Here is a 19,112-nt window from a genome sequence, read left to right on the forward strand (position 1 = left end):
TCTTGAGTGTTTGCAAAATTATGCTACTGTGATGATTGTGTTTTTGTGTTTAAATTAGTGTTTGTGCCAAGTAAATCCTTTAGGATCTTCTTGGGTGATAGTTGTTTGATCTTGCTGAAAAAATAGAAACTTTTGCGTCCAGAGTTATAATTTTCAAAATTCATAGAAGTGACGAAAAACTGTGAATTTTTTACAGTAGATTCATATACCAATTGCTTCTGTTTTCCTAAGTTTTTAGAATTTTTGGAGTTACATAAGTATGAAAACAATTTGCATCTTTACAGACTGCTCTGTTTTTGATAGATTCTGTTTTCGTTGTGTTATGTGCTTATTTTGATAATTATATGGTTTTATTTGAAGAGTTTTTTCCATAGAAAAGTTAGAATACAGTATAAATAAAGCAATAACAAAATTTTAATAAGTTTTCTACAGTACTTATAGTAAAGATTGGTTTTCTTATACTAACGGATCTCACGAAGGTTTTGTTGAGTTTTGTGTGATTGAAGTTTTCAAGTATTGGGTGATGTCACGATGGATGAAGGAATAAGGAATAAGAAGAGCCTAAGCTTGGGGATGCCCATGGCACCCCAAGACATTATACAAAGAGTAGCAAGCAACTAAGCTTGGGGATGCCCCGAGTGGCATCCCCTCTTTCTTCTAACGACCATCGGTATTTTACTCGAAGCTATATTTTTATTCGTCACATACTATGTGTTTTGCTTGGAGCGTCTTGTATGATATGAGTCTTTGCTTGTTTTATTTTGTGTTTTAAGTCTTGATTCCTTGCTGGACACACCTATTTGAGAGAGACAAATTTATGTCATGACTTGTTAGAATTGTTGTCTATGCTTCACTTAAATTTTTTATGAGCTATGGATTTGCTCTAGTGCTTCACTTATATCCTTTTGAGCACGGTATGCTTTAGTATTTTTTAAGAAATGCTCTCTTTCTTCACTTAGATTTATTTGAGAGTTAGTAAAATTTTCAAGAAATTCTCTCTTGCTTCACTTAAATTAATTTGTGAGAAAGAAAAATTATGCTCATGATCTTCACTTATATTTGTTTGAGCTTATCAAAAGCAACATATGAAAATTAGTCCCAAATTGATAGATATCCAAGAAGGATATAATAAAAACTTTCATGAAGATCATTGGACAAAATAAATTTGATTCCTTTTAATAGTTTTGAGATATGATGATGTGATATGTGAGTCATGTTGATGAGTAATTGTGCTTTAGTAAGAATATTGGTGTTAAGGTTTGTGATTCCCTATGCAAGCATGAAAGTCAAGAGTCATGCAATGAAATTACATCCTACTTGTGGTGCATTATTCGGTGTTAATTATGCTCAATGCTCGCTTATGATATTATTCGTTTCTTGGTTGGTCGCTTCTCAATCTTTTGCTAGCCTTCATTTTGCACTAAGTATGATCACTACTTGTGCATCCAAAATCCTTTAAACCAGTTTTGCCACATGAGTCCACTATACCTACCTATATGCGGTATTCTTTTACCGTCCTAAGCAAATTTGTATGTGCCATCTCTAATATTCAAAATAAATTTCTCTTTTGTGTGCTCGTACTGCTCGCGAGGCGGTGAAGGGTGGATAATATTTTCCATGCTAGATGTGTTATCCTCATGATGAGTGTTTATTCACTTGTCATTGCACGAGAGTAAGGCAAAGGTATTAGGGATGCCAGTCCCGAAATGAAAAATGAATTTACTTTATGTTGTCAAATAATAAAGTCCTTGGAAAGTGTTGGTATGGAAGGCACCCGTGGATACGATTAGCCATGGAAAGTGAAAGTATGGTGGAAAAAGGAATAAACTTTAATTTCTATTTGGGAACGCCTATGATATATCTAGCATCGAAAGTGTTGGGAACTCTAAGTCGTTTTCGTTGGTGGGAAATGTATGCCTCTCAAAATGTTTTTATCTCTCAAATTTTGTTTTGAGCTCTGGCACCTCTACAAATCCCTACTTCCCTTTGCGAAGGGGCTTTCTTTTACTTTATGCAAATTTTATTTTTAATTGAGTCTCCATCCTCTCTTATAAAGCACCAACTAGGGGCACTATGATCGTACTTGAGCATTGGGTGTAGCTAGTATGCAAGTGTGTTTCATGAATGAATCAATGATTGAGCATGATAGGCTAGGGATAACTTATTTTAGCGTTGGTATTTTGAAAGACATGGTTGATTGTTGATATGCTTGAGTATTTAAGTTATCATGTCAAAACTAGACTATTGCTTTAAACAATATAGAAGTCCAAATGTCCATGCTATAAAGAAAAGAATATGAGATGACATGTTAGGCAGCATTCCACATCATAAATTCTGTTTTTATCATTTACCTACTCGAGGATGAGCCGGAATTAAGCTTGGGGATGCTGATACGTCTCCAACGTATCTATAAATTTTTATTGTTCCATGCTGTTATATTATCATTCTTGGATGTTTTATACTTATTTTCTAGTCATTTTATATCATTTTTTGGTACTAACCTATTGACATAGTGCCAAGTGCCAGTTGCTATATTTTGCATGTTTTTTACATTGCAGGAAATCAAGTCCAAACGCAGTGAAACTTTTTGTGGATTTTTTGGACCAGAAGACATCCAATGGGCCAAAGAAGCACTTGGGGGCTGCTCCGAGGGGAGCACAACCCACCAGGGCGCGCCTGGAGGCCCAGGCGCGCCCTGGTGGGTTGTGCCAACCTCGGGTGCCCCCTGAACCGCCTCTTTACTCTATAAATACCCCAATATTCCAGAAACCCTAGGGGAGTCGATGAAAATCAATTCCATCCGCCACAGAGTCGAGAATCACCAGATCCAATCTAGACACCATCACGGAGGGGTTCACCACTTCCATTGGTGCCTCTCCGATGATGTGTGAGTAGTTTTTTTGTAGACCTTCGGGTCCGTAGTTAGTAGCTAGATGGCTTCCTCTCTGTCGTTTGATTCTCAATACAACGGTCTCTTGGAGATCCATATGATGTAACTCTTTTTGCGGTGTGTTCGTTGGGATCGAATGAACTTTGAGTTTATGATCAGATCTATCTTTTTATCCATGAAAGTTATTTGAGTTTCTTTGATCTCTTATATGCATGATTGCTTATAGCCTCATATTTCTTCTCTGATATTTGGGTTTTGTTTGGCCAACTTGATCTATTTATCTTGCAATGGGAAGAGGTGCTTTGTAGTGGGTTCGATCTTACGATGCTTGACCCCAGTGACAGAAGGGGAACCGACACGTATGTATCATTGCTACTAAGGATAAAATGATGGTGTCTATTTCTACATAAATAGATCTTGTCTACATCATGTCATCATTCTTATTGCATTACTCCGTTTCTGCATGAACTTAATACACTAGATGCATGTTGGATAGCGGTCGATGTGTGGAGTAATAGTAGTCGATGCAGGCAGGAGTCGGTCTACTAATCTTGGATGTGATGCCTATATAATGATCATTGACTGGATATCGTCATGATTATTTGTAGTTCTATCAATTGTCCAACAGTAATTTATTTACCCATCGTTTGCTATTTTTCTCGAGAGAAGCCACTAGTGAAACCTACGGCCCCCGGGTCTCTTTCTCATATTATTTGCCTTTGTGATCTATTTTATTTGTTTTTTATTTTCAGATCTATTAAACCAAAAATACAAAAATACCTTGCTGCACTTTATTTTATCTGGCGTTTTATCTATCAATATTTAATACTCCCTCACGCCCGTTTGCCAATTTCTGGCGCCGTTGCCCGAAAGGGATTAACAACCCCTTTAATACGTCAGGTTGCGAGTATTTGTTATTTCTGTGCGGGTGTTGTTTACGTAGTGTTGCTTGGTTCTCCTACTAGTCTGATAACCTTGGTCTCATCACTGAGGGAAATACCTACCGTCGTTGTGCTGCATCATCCCTTCCTCTTTGGGGAAATACCGACGTAGCTTCAAGCCGCATCAGCCATCATTGTCGTCTGCTGCAGCATCGGGCCCCTGCTAGCTGCCTGTCATCAAGTCCTTGACCTCTCTCCGGTTGCTCCAAGCAAACTACCTCAAGGATTCATCAGGTACACAAGCTAGTCTTTAACGGTTGCTTGGAATTGGTTAGGCCTCTCACCTGCAATTCAACACCACCAAAGGAATTTTTCTGTTCTGAACTTTGTGGATAGATGGCTTCCAATAGCGTGTTTGCTGAGTTGCTCGGGAACTACAAGTTAGATGGCGCAAACTTCACTGTTTGGAAAAGGAAGATGATGTTTCTACTTACAGCTGAGAATGTTGAGTATGTAATTTCGACCGTCGAGCCTAGCGAACCTGCTGATGATGCTTTGGATGAGGAAAAGGATAGTTATGTAGAAGAACTCAAGCAGTGGAATAAGGACAATAAAAAGGCAAGGATTTTTATTCTTGGCTCCATGTTCGATTCATTGGCAGGTGAATATGAAACAGAGGTTGCCGCACACAGGATTATGAGAAGGCTGGAAGAGGATTTTGGTGAAGTTTCTTTAATCGAAGTTCTTAGCTTCCTGAACAAATTCTTAACATCTAAGATGGCAGATAATACTTCTGTCAATGAACACCTAAACAAGTTGTGCATGCTGGATGAGGAATTGAAAAATGTTGGCTATCCTCTTTCTGAGGAGGTGCAAGTAATGGTGGCTCTGAACTCACTTCCGCACACTTTGGAACAATTCAAAATATCATTTTGTCACTCTGAAATATTACTGAACATGCGCAATTTGAGGCATCATTTGCTCATGGAAGAAGATAGGCAACTTCACAAGGGAAAGAGAGACACTCACACCATTAGGAGTTGCACCTTGGTGAAGATAGGAGGCGCTAGCAGAAGAAGCCTCAAGGAGGTGATTTGAGGGATAAAATCAACAGGAAGAGAAACTAGCATGATCATAATGGAAGAGGTCCAAACTCTAGTTTTGATAAGAGGGGATTTAGATGTCATGGTTGTGGAGAGTATGTACATTTTAGAACTGAGTGCGAGAATAACAAGCCTTATAAATAATATGACAAGTCTAACAAGCAGCACCAGGACAAGCATCAGGGCAACAAGAAGGATAATTCTTCTCCCGATGGTACATGCAATCTATTTGTTTGTTTTGAATCATTGTTTACTACTTCAGCTTCGGATCATTGGGTAGTAGACTCTTGTTCCACTTTGCATATTGCAATGAATAGTGTTGGTTTCACCTCTTTAAAACCCACATCGAAAGGAACTAGATTTACTTATCTAGGAACAACTACGAAAGCTGATATTTTGGGCATAGATGATTATACACTCAAACTCCCTGGTGGAGGAAAATTAAATTTGAAAGACACAGTCTATTCCCCTAGAATGAGAAAGAATTTAATCTCTATTTCTACACTGGAATCTATTGGTTTTAAGGTCTTATTTGGAGATGGCAAAGTTAAAATACCGATGAATGGAAATTTAGTTCAACTAGGAAATAGATTTGATGGTCTCTACTATATTGAGGATTTTATGGACATCGATAGAATGGATTGTATGGTGATTGAATAGAATTCGGTAGTGAGGAATATAGATGGAAACAATAATTGTTCAGAGTCATACCTCTGGCATCATCTTTGTTTGGGTCATATCTCAAAGAAAAGAATTAAAAGGCTAATTAGTTCTGGAATTTTAAACTTCAAGTGGGAAGACTATGGCATTTGAGAGGCAAGTGTTGTAGGGAAAATGACTTGGGTGCCTTCTCCTAAAGCGTCAAGGTCTACTGAACCACGTGCTATTGTTCATTTAGATATTTGTGGCAAGATGTCTAGGCCTACATTTGGGCAGAAGGTCTATTTCGTTACTTCTATGGATGATTCTCTAGATACGGCTAAGTTTACTTAATTAAGCATAAGTCGGAAGGTTTTGACATGTTCAAGGTATTTAAAGCCGAGGTAGAAAATCAGTTGAACAAAAAGATCAAGGTGCTTAGAACTGATAGTGATGGTGAATATGCATCAGGAATATTAGATGATTTTTGCAAGGAAAGGAAAATGAAATTGTTCATCATTATACCTTACCTTATACTCCTCGACAAAATGGTGTAGCTGAAAGGAGGAATAGAACTTTAATGGACATGGTTAGGTCTATGATGGCATATTCTAATCTTCCATTATCTTTTTGGGGTGAGGCTCTTCATACTGGTGTTTATTTGCTTATTCATTCGCCTTCTAAATCTGTTAGTTCTACTCCTTATTAATTATGGAAAGGGAGGAAACCTACATTGTTGAAACTTAGCAGTGTGGGGATGCAATGCACATATTAGAGTACCTAGTCAACTAAGAACAAAATTGGAACCTAAGAGTTTTCCAAGAATATTTATTGGATATGCTTCTGGTTCAAATGGCTATAGATTTTATGACCCAGAGAAGAAGAAGTTAATTGAAAGTAGAGATGCCATTTTTCTAGATCAAGATACACCTCATCGTGCCAAACATGCGAGAGTAGAATTATCGACAACCCCGTTAGATACTAATGTTGAAAGTGATTCTAACAATCAGGAAAACCAAATTGATGCAACGTAAATGTTGAGACTCATATAACTAGTTTACCTAGGAGAAGTGGGAGGAATGTGGCTGCCCCATCATACCTTGATGATTATTATGTATTTATGGGGGAAGTATACTCTAAAACTTCAAGTTTAGAGGAAGCACCAAAATCTTTTAAACATGCCATGTCTTGTTCAGAATCGAAGTTATGGATGGAAGCCATGCGTGAGGAATTAAACTCCATGGAAAAGAATAAAGTTTGGGAATTGGTTGATCTACCTAATGACCAAAAGGCAATTGGATCAAAATGGATTTTTAAAAGAAAATTGAGTGCTTCTGATAATGTTGAAAAATACAAAGATATGTTGGTTTCTAAAGGGTACACACAAAGGGAAGGCGTTGACTTTCTGGAATTTTTTTCCCCTGTAGCAAATTTACTTCTATTCATATTATTGATGCATTGGCTGCTTATTTTGATATGGAACTTCATCAAAATGGATGTTAAAACTGCCTTCTTGAATGGTCATCTGAAGGAAGAGATTTATATGTCTTAACCTGATGGTTTTGTTGAAAAGGAAAATTGGGGAAAAGTGTGTAAGCTAAATAGATCTATTTATGGTCTTAGGCAAGCTTCACGGCAATGGAATATCTTGTTTGATGATGATATCACATCATATGGGTTTTCTATGATGGAGGGATATCATTGCATTTATTTTAAAATATTGGGAGGAAATTTTACGTTCTTGTCACTGTATGTTGATGATATACTTATTGCTTCTAGTAGTAAGGAAATGTTGATAGAAGTTAAAACTTGGTTATCTTCTACATTTGAAATGAAAGATATGAAAAATGCTGGAGTGGAAATACTTAGAGATCGGAATAAAGGAACTTTGGGTTTGTGTCAAAGTAATTATCTAAAATTTGTTCTTAAACGTATCTCTATGGAAAATTGCAAGCCTGCTTTAGGGCCCATGGCTGTAGGAATTAAACTCAGTGAGGGGATGTGTCCTAACACTCCTGAGGAAAAGAAGAGAATGTAGAAGACTCCATGTGCTTCTGCATTGGGATCTTTGATGTATGCCATGTTATTCACATGCCCTGATTTGTGCTATACTGTTGGAGTGTTGAGTAGACATCAAATGAATCCAGGAATTGGGCATTGGAATCAAATTAAACATGCTCTTCATTATGTTCAAGCAACACTGGATTATTCACTCTATTTTAACCAAAAGGATCTACAACTATAGGGCTATTGAGGGAGTCCTGGATTAGGGGGTGTTCGGATAGCCGGACTATACCTTCAGCCGGACTCCTGGACTATGAAGATACAAGATTGAAGACTCCGTCCCATGTCCGGAAAGGACTTTCCTTGGCGTGGAAGGCAAGCTTGGCGATACGGATATGAAGATCTCCTACCATTGTAACCGACTCTATGTAACCCTAACCCTACCCGGTGTCTATATAAACCGGAGGGTTTTAGTCCGTAGGACGACATACACATCAACAATCATACCATAGGCTAGCTTCTAGGGTTTAGCCTCCTCGATCTCGTGGTAGATCTACTCTTGTACTACCCATATCATCAATATTAATCAAGCAGGACGTAGGGTTTTACCTCCATCGAGAGGGCCCGAACCTGGGTAAAACTTCGTGTCCCTTGCCTCCTGTTACCATCCGGCCTAGACGCACAGTTCGGGACCCCCTACCCGAGATCCGCCGGTTTTGACACCGACATTTGTGCTTTCATTGAGAGTTCCTCTGTGTCGTCGCCATCAGGAAGGATGCCTCGCCCCGTCTTTAAAGACAGCACCGTTGCTAAGGGAGCTTTGGCTGTCGGCCAAACCTTCCGGCTAGGTGGTTTTCTTATGACCGCCTGTTCGGCTTCTGCCCCGACGATGACCTCTCGAGCCATCGAAAACAATCTTCATGTCAGCTCGGAACTCGCCGAGCAGTTAGATCCAATGGAGCTCTCCTCCATAAACGAGCTCTTGGATCGCTTCGCCGCCCTGGGAGTCGCTATGGATTACGACCAGATTGGTCCTAAACCCGATCTGAGAGAGATTAACTCTCCCCAAGTCACCCATCACGTTGCCGTGGTAGAGGGGCAGTGCGGCGACCCTTCGTCTATCTTAAGGACTCGCTACGTCCGGATTCCCGATACCTCCAAGCCGGATACCCGCGGAGGGGAGGATATCACTCAAGACCTAAACTTAAAGTCAGGCGACGGGCTGGATTCATTGGGCAACACCTAGGGATCCAAATTTTCGAGTTCGGAAATTTCTTGGCCTCTGAGCCTCAGACGGGGTGAGGCTTCGTATTTAACTCCACCCACCCACCCCAACATAAGCGATCTATCCAAAATCAGTCAAGAGCCAGACGAAACAGTACATCATTACTGGGCCAGATTCCTCCTGGTTAAGAACGGGCTAAGGGACTGCCACGAGGAAGACGCAATCTCAATCTTCTACAATAATTGCACGGACAAGGGAATACTCAACGCCATAAGTCGCTGTGATATTACACGCTTTGCTGACTTGGCGTCCATTGTACGAAAATATTGTGCGATGGAAAGCGCCTGGAAAACCAAAATAAAATTCTGGGACAATCCGGCCCTGAATACAAACCCAGTCCGAAATAAAAGGGTGCATCATCACCAGACACCCGGGTCAAACACAAAAAAGCAAAACCCTCTACAGGGCATGGAACCGTACTGGAAGGATGGCTTAATGGACCCTGTAAAATTCGCGGTACAGAGGACGCCACACCAACTCACAGCCTTAGAGCATGTTGGATACTCCGGCATGTGGCCAAAATTGCCAAAAATCTCCTAATTCTGGAGGCCACTGAAAGCCACCCCAGAGACACCAATACGGTATTAACAGTCTTCGAGACTTTCGCATCAAATAATATGCGAAAAAGGACACTCCGCAGCCTTGCCGAAGTCTACCAAGTAGCAACAATAAACCCATGGAGTGACACGGCTATTACCTTTAACGCCAGTGATGAACCTAAATTCCAAACAGCCCGAGCACCAGCCGCATTGGTCCTTAGTCCAATAGTGGACGGCTTTCGTCTTACCAAGGTACTCATGGACGGCGGCAGTGGATTGAACCTCTTTTGCGAGGAAACCCTTCAAAAAATGGAAATAGACTGGAACCGCATTGAGCGAAGCAGCACAACCTTTAGAGGAATAATCCCCAGTCGGGAAGCGCGCTGTACAGGAAAAATCACACTAGATGTGGTGTTCGGCACGCCGGATAATTACAGGTCTGAAGAGATCACATTCCATGTGGCTCCGTTCAGCAGCGGTTATCACGCTCTGCTAGGGCGGGAAGCGTTTACAATCTTCCAAGCAATACCCCATTATGGGTACATGAAGCTCAAGATGCCCGGGCCTAATGGGATCATCCTTCTCGCTAGTGATCCGGACACATCACTCCGCGCCGAAAACAAGACAGCCGCACTAGCCCTCGAGGCACTATCCGAAGCCCTAGCGGCTGAGGAACTGACTGCGCTCCGCTCTATGGTGAATAGGGACGATGTGGTACTCGACAAAAGATCCAAGTCCACCTCCTTCAAACCGGCGGACGAAATAGTCAAATTCCAAGTCCATCCAACGGACCCCAATAAAACAGCTTCCATCGGGGCACAGTTAAACCCTGATGTAGATGTCGCACTGCGAGAGTTCCTACGAGAGAACTGGGACATTTTCGCCTGGCACCCTTCAGACATGCAAGGAATCCCACGCAGGCTGGCCGAGCACAGCTTAAATATCCAAACAGGATTCAAACCTGTCAAACAGGCTCTTCGGCGTTTTTCCGAACCTAAGAGACAGGCCATGGGAGAGGAGCTAGCAAAGCTATTGGAGGCCGGATTCATCAAAGATATAAAACATCCGGACTGGCTAGCAAACCTGGTGATGGTACCAAAGAAGGACAACTCCTGGCGCTTGTGTGTTGATTTTAAAGACCTTAACAAGGCTTGCCCAAAGGATCCCTTCCCCCTCCCCCGCATCGATCAAATTATCGACGCTACCGCAGGACACGATTCGTTGTGTTTCCTCGACGCGTATTCTGGCTACCATCAAATCAAGATGGCAGAACCAGACCAAGCCGCAACGGCATTTATCACACCATACGGGCCATTCTGCTTCAACACGATGCCCTTCAGGCTCAAAAACGCCGGCGCAACATATCAGCGCATGATTCAGACGTGTCTGGCAAGCCAGATCGGCAAAACAGTGGAGGCATATGTAGATGATGTGGTCGTCAAAACAAGACATGTTGAATCTCTAGTAGATGACTTGAGGCTCACATTTGATAACCTCCGAACATACGACATCAAGCTCAACCCGGAAAATTGTGTTTTCGGCGTTCCAGCCGGAAAGCTCTTGGGCTTCATTGTATCCGGTAGAGGAATTGAAGCAAATCCAGCCAAGATCCGAGCTCTGTCACAACTGGATATCCCAAAGGACCTCAAACAAATACAAAAGTTAACCGGATGCGTGGCGGCTCTAAGCCGCTTTATCTCCCGCTTGGGAGAAAAGGCCCTACCCCTTTACCGCCTCCTTCGGCGCACCGAACACTTCAAATGGACGGACACAGCCACGGCCGGACTCAACGAAATAAAAGCCATACTGGCAACAAACCCAGTCCTGGCCGCGCCAAACATTGGCGAACCAATGCTGTTATACATTGCAGCAACACATCAGGTTGTAAGCGCAGTGCTCGTCGTCGAACGAGAAGCGGACGGACACAAATTCCCCCTTCAAAAGCCGGTATATTATGTGTCCACTGTCCTTACTCCCTGCAAATCATGGTACCCGCATTATCAAAAGACTACGTACGCGGTATTCATGGCATCCCGGAAGCTACGACACTACTTTCAAGAGTGTTCAATAACAGTAGCCTCGGAAGTACCACTTAACGATATTATAAACAACCGTGACGCAACAGGACGGATTGCAAAATGGGCCATTGAGCTCCTCCTGTTCGACATAACTTATAAGCCACGATGAGCCATCAAGTCGCAAGTCTTGGCCGACTTCGTCGCAGAATGGACGGAAGCCGAACTCCCTAAAGAGTACGGCACATATTCAAATTGGATCATGCACTTCGACGGCTCCAAGATGTTGGTCGGACTGGGGGCTGGCGTCGTTTTGACGTCCCCCATAGGAGACACAGTTCAATACGTACTACAGATTATGTACACGGACTCCAACAACGCAGCCTAATATGAGGCCCTTTTACATGGTCTCCGGATGGCAGTATCCATGGGCATCCAACGCCTAGAGGTGCGCAGGGACTCGAACCTCGCAATATCCCAAATAAATGGGGACTTTGATGCCAAGGATCCAAAAATGGCAGCTTACCGCAATGTCATCCTAAAAATGTCAGCTCGATTCGAGGGGCTTGAATTTCACCATATAGCCCGGGAAAATAATCAGGCGGCAGATGTCCTGGCACGCATCGGCGCAAAATGCGATGTAGTCCCCCCAACATCTTCTTGGAAAGGCTGTTCAAGCCATCCGTAGTATGGGAAGGGGAGCTGAACAATAACAGCCCGGACCAAACCGCACTGCCCGACGCCGAACATTCTGACACAATCGGAGGCTCTGCCAATGAAATAACACCTTCAGCCCACGTAATAATGGCCGTTATCGCCCTGTGGACAGAACCATTCCTCGCCTACCTTACTAGGTAGGAACTCCCCGAGGACCAAAATGAGGCACGCTGCATAGTGCGGCGATCCAAAGCCTACAGAGTCCATGAGGGAGCTTTATAAGAAAAGCGCTACCGGAGTCCTTCAAAGGTGCATCTCCGAAGAGGAGGGGCGGAACCTCCTGGCTGAAATTCATGCCGGACTCGGCGGTCATCACGCTGCAGCCCGGTCCCTTGTAAGCAAGGCCTTCCGAACATGCTTTTATTGGCCAACGGCCCAGGCAGATGCTCAGGACTTAGTCCAACGATGCACCGGTTGCCAGCTCTTCGCAAACCAAAGCCATATGCCACCCACCGCCCTCCAAACTATCCCCATTACTTGGCCCTTCGCGGTCTGGGGGCTTGACATGGTTGGACCCCTTAAAGGCGGAACCCACAAGCAAAAATACTTACTGGTCATGGTGGATAAGTTCACCAAATGGATAGAAGCCAAGCCTGTTAAGACGGCCGAATCCGGACCGGTGATAGACTTTATATCTGGGGTTGTACACCGTTACGGCGTCCCCCACAGCATCATCACTGATAACGGCACGAACTTCACAGCCGACGAGGTGAAACTCTGGTGCAAAAACATGGGCATCAAGCTCGATTATGCTTCCGTCTATCACCCACAAACTAACGGCCAGGTCGAACGTGCAAATGGTCTTATCATGAGCGGCATCAAACCCAGATTAGTGCGGTCCCTCAAGGAATCTAACACGCACTGGGTAGAGGAGCTCGACTCTGTACTCTGGGGGCTGCGGACCATGCCGAATCGCACCACCGGATACACACCATTCTTTATGGTGTACGGCACAGAGGCATTTTTGCCTTGCGACATAATTCATGACTCACCTCGAGTGCGCATGTACGAAGAAAGAGAAGCCGAGCTCGATCGGTAGGACAACTTGGACGCATTGGAGGAGGAGCGTAACGTGGCAAAAGCCCGTTCCGCATTCTATCAACAGCAGGCTCGAAGATACCAAAGCAGAGAAGTACGGGCCAAAAATTACAACGTTGGTGAATTAGTTCTACGACTACCGGACAAGAAAAAGGACAAACTGAAGCCCAAGTGGGAAGGTCCGTTCATAATTGACCAAGTCCTGACTGGTGGAGCGTACCGCCTGCGGGATGCATCGGATAACCGACTCGAGCCAAACCCATGGAACGCAGCCCGTATCCGAAGATTCTATGCCTAGCGCCGGACTCTGTGTTCGTCTCCTTCCTCTGTCCATTTTTTATATATTTTATGTCTTACATTTTTCTTCTTCTCTCTCTCTTATAGCCTCTAAAGGCTCATAAAGTGACGCGCTATCCGTGCTCATTAAACCTGGGGGCTTCTTTAAACAGAAGCTTATTCATACGGGCTTCATGCCCAACACATGTGTCACACTTCTGCATGTACCTTTTATTCACCATTATATGCATCGATATGACTTAAGTTTTGGCCAAGCTGGGTTGCCTGGCTCCTGTGCTTACCCCTACGTTCCCGATTGTTCGGCTAGGTGGTAAAGGGAGCACCTCTGCGATTGTTACTGTCGGGTCAGCCGGACATGTACCTCAGACTGGGTGAAGCCGAAAGCTAGCGTTCTTAAGGGAATATAGAAATAAAGATGATCTTTTTTTATCTATATGCCCCCAGATGTTTTTCCTGCGTTTCTTTTCACAGCATGGACATGCACCTTAGGGCATGCCTCCCAGGGAAAGGAACCCCTAACGGAACTATTCTCCCTGGAAGATGTTTCTTACTAACCATGTAATATAACATAACTATTCGGGCACTTGTCTGTTCACGCACTAATGACCCCTACGCCTGGTCTCCATGCATTCCCCGGTTTCTATATAACCGCATGGGAATTCGGACACACTCCGGACCGTCAGGTCCCGAGGCTGAAGCAAAAAGGTCGGCCACGACAAATGATCTACAATCCGGCTAGAAGGCATTATAAATGTCAATTAAATTACATAGTCATTTTGACTGACTGTATTCCTCTTCAATACCATCTAGCAGGCTGTCTAATTTACAGTCCTACTGGGAATACTTCGCGGCCAACTCTACTTGGCCGTATACTAAGCTTACAGGGATCTCCTTCCCATCGGGCCCTACAGGACCGACCTCGGCCATGTGGTTGGGGTCAGCCTTTGTGTACCGCGTCTTCACCATGGCCTAGGCCTCCCTAGCGCCTTGACGGCAGGCCGATATCTTCCACAATCGGAAGCGCCGCCGTGCTCCCTTTAGCTTCTCCGCAAGCTCTTCAAGACCTTCGGGCATGGAGACGAATGGCCACAGGGCCTGGGCGACGCCTCGCATCGCCTGCCGAACTCGATCGAGCAGTTGCGAGAGCTCGGGAAGAAGGTCACCCGTAGAACCGGGCATCTCCTCTGCAGGACGACCCGTTAGCACACCTAAAGACATTGCTCTGTTAGTCGACTTCCCCGCCGAACTTTCTTTCAAAAGGTTCGTTCAAGCACTTACTAAATATGCCGCACCGAAGCCGCTGATTCTCCTTCACGGAGTCTGGCAGATGGGCACAAACATCTTTCAGCTTGACGCCCAGCTTGGTGTTGGCATCTTGGAGATCGTTCTTCTCCCCCATCACCTTCATCAGCACCCTATCACCAGCCTTTAGCTGGCGTAGGAGGTGTTGCCTTTCCGGATTCAATCCGGCGCCATCTGCAATTTCATTTGTCAGATCCGCACCAAAGCCGTGCTTCACAAAATACTTATCTTTCGGAGTGTATATTACCAGAGGGGGTCTCCTTAGGCTCCCCTGCCGCGGCTAGTGCGGCCTCAAGTTGGGCTTTGCACTCTTCCAGCTCCTTGGACAGTAGGGAATTCTTTTCCGTAAGAACCAGCATCACAAATGATCCTTAAATCAGTTATTCTAACTGTTTCAATTCTCGGGGGCTACTGGTATATACATATAATTACTAGAATTTCCTTACCCGTATGTCTTTTACATATTGCTCCGTGGCTCTGGCTAGACCATTTTGAGCGGCACGGAGGTACGCATCTCCCGACTTGAAGGCATCTAACGCCTCTTGGGAGAAACAAGCGTCACGAAGAATTGTCCAGCGACGCCTGTGGTTCATGGCACTCTCCACCTCTGAGTTGGTGGCAGACAACCCATCCACATCCTCCATCGGAGGAGCATCCGGTGCGCGCCTTGTATTCGGCTCCGCTTCCGGGCCAGGCTTTGGAGCCTGGCTGGTGGAGGCGCGATTGGCGGTCTCTCCGAATATAGTTCGGCGAGGTCTCTTTGTCCTGAAGAGAGCACAAGTGTTAATATGCCTCGAAGGTATAACACCTGGGATAAGGGGGCGCGCCATACCTTTGCGCTGATGCCCCGGTCCGGACTGCACCTCTTTTCTGCCCACGGGGCCCTGCGGCCCCTCGTTGGCTTGTCGATGCAGGTTCGGCCTCCCATTTCTGGGAAGCCGGGATTAGCCCTGGATAATCAGCCGTAATGGCCACCAGGGCGTTGTCCCTGCTCAATTGATGGAACACTCCATCAATCAGATCCACTGAAAGGTCCGGATCCTCTTGAGAGTCTGGGTCGAGGGACCGTCCTGGGTCCTCAGGTTGGGGAGGAGGGCTGTTTATTTCTTTAACAGTCTGGCGTAGTTCCTACGTTGAAATCGCTGGAGTGAATATTTAACAATGGGGATATAAAGCGGATGGGCAAGATGCGACCACTTACCCAGCTTGGAGGATTGTACATAGAAAATCCACCCTTTGGGTCGACGCGGAGAAAATCCTCCTCTTCTCCCTTGTACAAAGCGGACAAGGTCTTTATTAGAGCCGCAGCCGAATCCGGCCCCTTACGGCCGTAACGGGTGGTATCGTCCTCCCCGTTGAAGTCCCACATGGGGTGGCCCCTATACTGTAGCGGCTGCACCCCTCGCATGATGCATGCGGCCATGACTCCGATCATGGTCAATCCGGAATGGGCTAACAATCATATTCGGCCCATCAGGTAAATGATGTCCCTATCACTTTCCCTCTGAGGGCCCCGTGGGCGCCAGCTTAGGCGCTTCTTTAAGGGAGCACTGTTGAATTCAGGGAGGCCGATCCGGACAGGATCCGGCAGCGGGACGTCTTCTATATAAAACCATTCCGAGGGCTAGTCTTCGGACGCCTTCTTTGGGGTTCCGGACAGATATCCGGTCCCGGCGATGCGCCGCACTTCGGCTCCGGCCACTTGATACATTGACCCCTTCTTGGAACAGGGCACGAGGCAAAATAGCTCCTTCCACAGTCCGAAATGAGCTTCGACACCCAAGAACAGCTCGTATAGGGCTACAAAGCCCGTGATATGCAACACTGAGGCGGGCGTGAGATTATGTAGCTGGAGGCCGTAGAACTCCTACAACCCCCGGAGAAATGGATGGATTGGAAATCCGAGCCCCCTTATTAAGTAACGGACGAGGCACACCCGCTCTCCTTTGGAGGGATTAGGGGCATTCTCTGCTTGCTCTTCGCCGTTGTAGACGGCAAGACCGGCTCGAACCGGGACCATACAGGACGGGGGGAGAAATCCCTTGGTCTGGAGTGTCACTAGCTTGCTATGCGGGATGGAACATCTCTCCCAATATCCAGGCTTAGGGCTGGAAGGGCGAGGGGAGGAGTTGCGACGGCTGGCCATGGTGGGATGGACCTTTGTCGGATGCGCTCTGATGAACACTCGCGGAGGGGAGAGGATGTGGATTGGATCTAAATCCTCGTCCCCTTAAATAGGGAAGCTCATTTACGCGGCTAGGGGTGTGAATGTAAAAACACTCAGAGTTTTCATATTCGTTTAACACGTGGGGAGCGGCCATTATTGGGCGTAGAAGCCAAGGAGCGCAACATCTACAAGAAACCAGACTTTATTCAAACAGGTACACGGAATTTGGAGGAGAACCCGCCTTGCAATGCCGAAGACAATCTGCGCGCCGGACTCATCGTCATTGAAGCCTGGTTCGGGGGCTACTGAGGGAGTCCTGGATTAGGGGGTGTTCGGATAGCCAGACTATACCTTCAGCCGGACTCCTGGACTATGAAGATACAAGATTGAAGACTCCGTCCCGTGTCCGGAAAGGACTTTCCTTGGCGTGGAAGGCAAGCTTGGCGATACGGATATGAAGATCTCCTACCATTGTAACCGACTCTATGTAACCCTAACCCTACCCGGTGTCTATATAAACCGGAGGGTTTTAGTCCGTAGGAAGACATACACATCAACAATCATACCATAGGCTAGCTTCTAGGGTTTAGCCTCCTCGATCTCGTGGTAGATCTACTCTTGTACTACTCATATCATCAATATTAATCAAGCAGGACGTAGGGTTTTACCTCCATCGAGAGGGCCCGAACCTGGTAAAACTTCGTGTCCCTTGCCTCCTGTTACCATCCGGCCTAGACGCACAGTTCGGGACCCCCTACCTGAGATCCGCCGGTTTTGACACCGACAGCTATACTGATGCTAATTGGCAGGGTGATCTGGACGACCGAAAGTCTACGCCTAGGTATCTATTTATATTAGCTGGTCACGCTATATCTTGGAGTAGTAAGAAGAAAGAATCAGTGGTGTTATCTTCCATGGAGGCTGAGTATATTGTTGCGTCAGAAGCTGCGAAGGAGGCGGTGTGGCTGAAGGAATTTCTTTCGACTTTGAAGTTTGTTGAAAGTGCTAGAAAACCAGTGGTGGTGTGTTGTGATAATCAGGCTGCAATAAAGGTTCCCAGATATCCCAAGTTCCACAACAAGATCAAACATATTGAGGGAAGGTATCACTATATATGTGATGTAATTAATAGACTTATGTCTGTTTCTTTAGAGTTTCTACCTAGTACTGATATGGTTGTTGATCCCTTGACTAAGTCACTTAGTCAGGAGGTATTTGGTAAGCATGTTCAGGCTATGGGTTTACGAATTTTTTGAATGATTGTTTTGGACAAGTGGGAGATGTTGGGATTATGTGTCATGCAACTATATTCAAACACTTATTATCATTAATATTTGGAATAGCTCATATGGAATTATACATGTGTTTTGTGCATGGAATTACTCTTGTTGGAATGTATTAAAGTGTTGCATGCTTAAGGAAGCCGGTCAATTATCGGTGGAATATAGTATGCTTTATATATTGGAAAGACTATCCGGATACGCTGATAATTGGAAGAAGCTAGATCGTGTAACTAGATACGACCCTATTGTTGATTTACATAATTAGAGAAATTTATACTTTATTATGATGTGTTGCTCACAAGTGCGTGCTTTGAGGACTCGACGGATTGGATCCGCTAACAACAAATTATATCGTGGTTGGTAGTCTGATCTGGACTCTATCCTGAAACTAGTATAAAGACTAGAAATCTTATACTGTATAACAGGCGGACTCTTTGAAAACGCAGTATAAGAAGGTCCCTACCTCCTAGTCTCGGATATGCGATTGTGAGCGGCACCACGTAGCACGGGTAAGAAGGGTTACGCCCCGTCAAAGATGCGGGAGTACCAATATTTCCACAAGAGCCAGATGACGAGGGTGACCAACGAAGCAACGCCCTTGCGTAGGCACTCTGGGGAGGCCTGTTGGGTGGTGTGCCACCAGCTGAAGATCATTGTATCGGCCGTAGGTGCCATGGCAGGCAGTAGGCACCAGCTCAAGATTTCATGCCAGATAGTGCGGGAGAAAACGCACCCAACGAGTAAATGATGGATCGTTTCTTTTTTTTTTGAATGAAAGGGATTTTTCCCTCGATTTCATTAATGAAACCATAAGTCTTTGTTATTACAACCATAACACAAATCCACCACCTCTAGGAAGACGAAAACAGGACCAGCTAGTTCCATGGTTTTATGGAAAACATCTCATTCTACACTTCCCCTCTCATCACTCTCTCCCCTCCTATCAGTCAGG

This window comes from Triticum urartu, chromosome 1 (assembly GCF_003073215.2).
Source record: "Triticum urartu cultivar G1812 chromosome 1, Tu2.1, whole genome shotgun sequence".
Classification (NCBI taxonomy): Eukaryota; Viridiplantae; Streptophyta; class Magnoliopsida; order Poales; family Poaceae; genus Triticum; species Triticum urartu.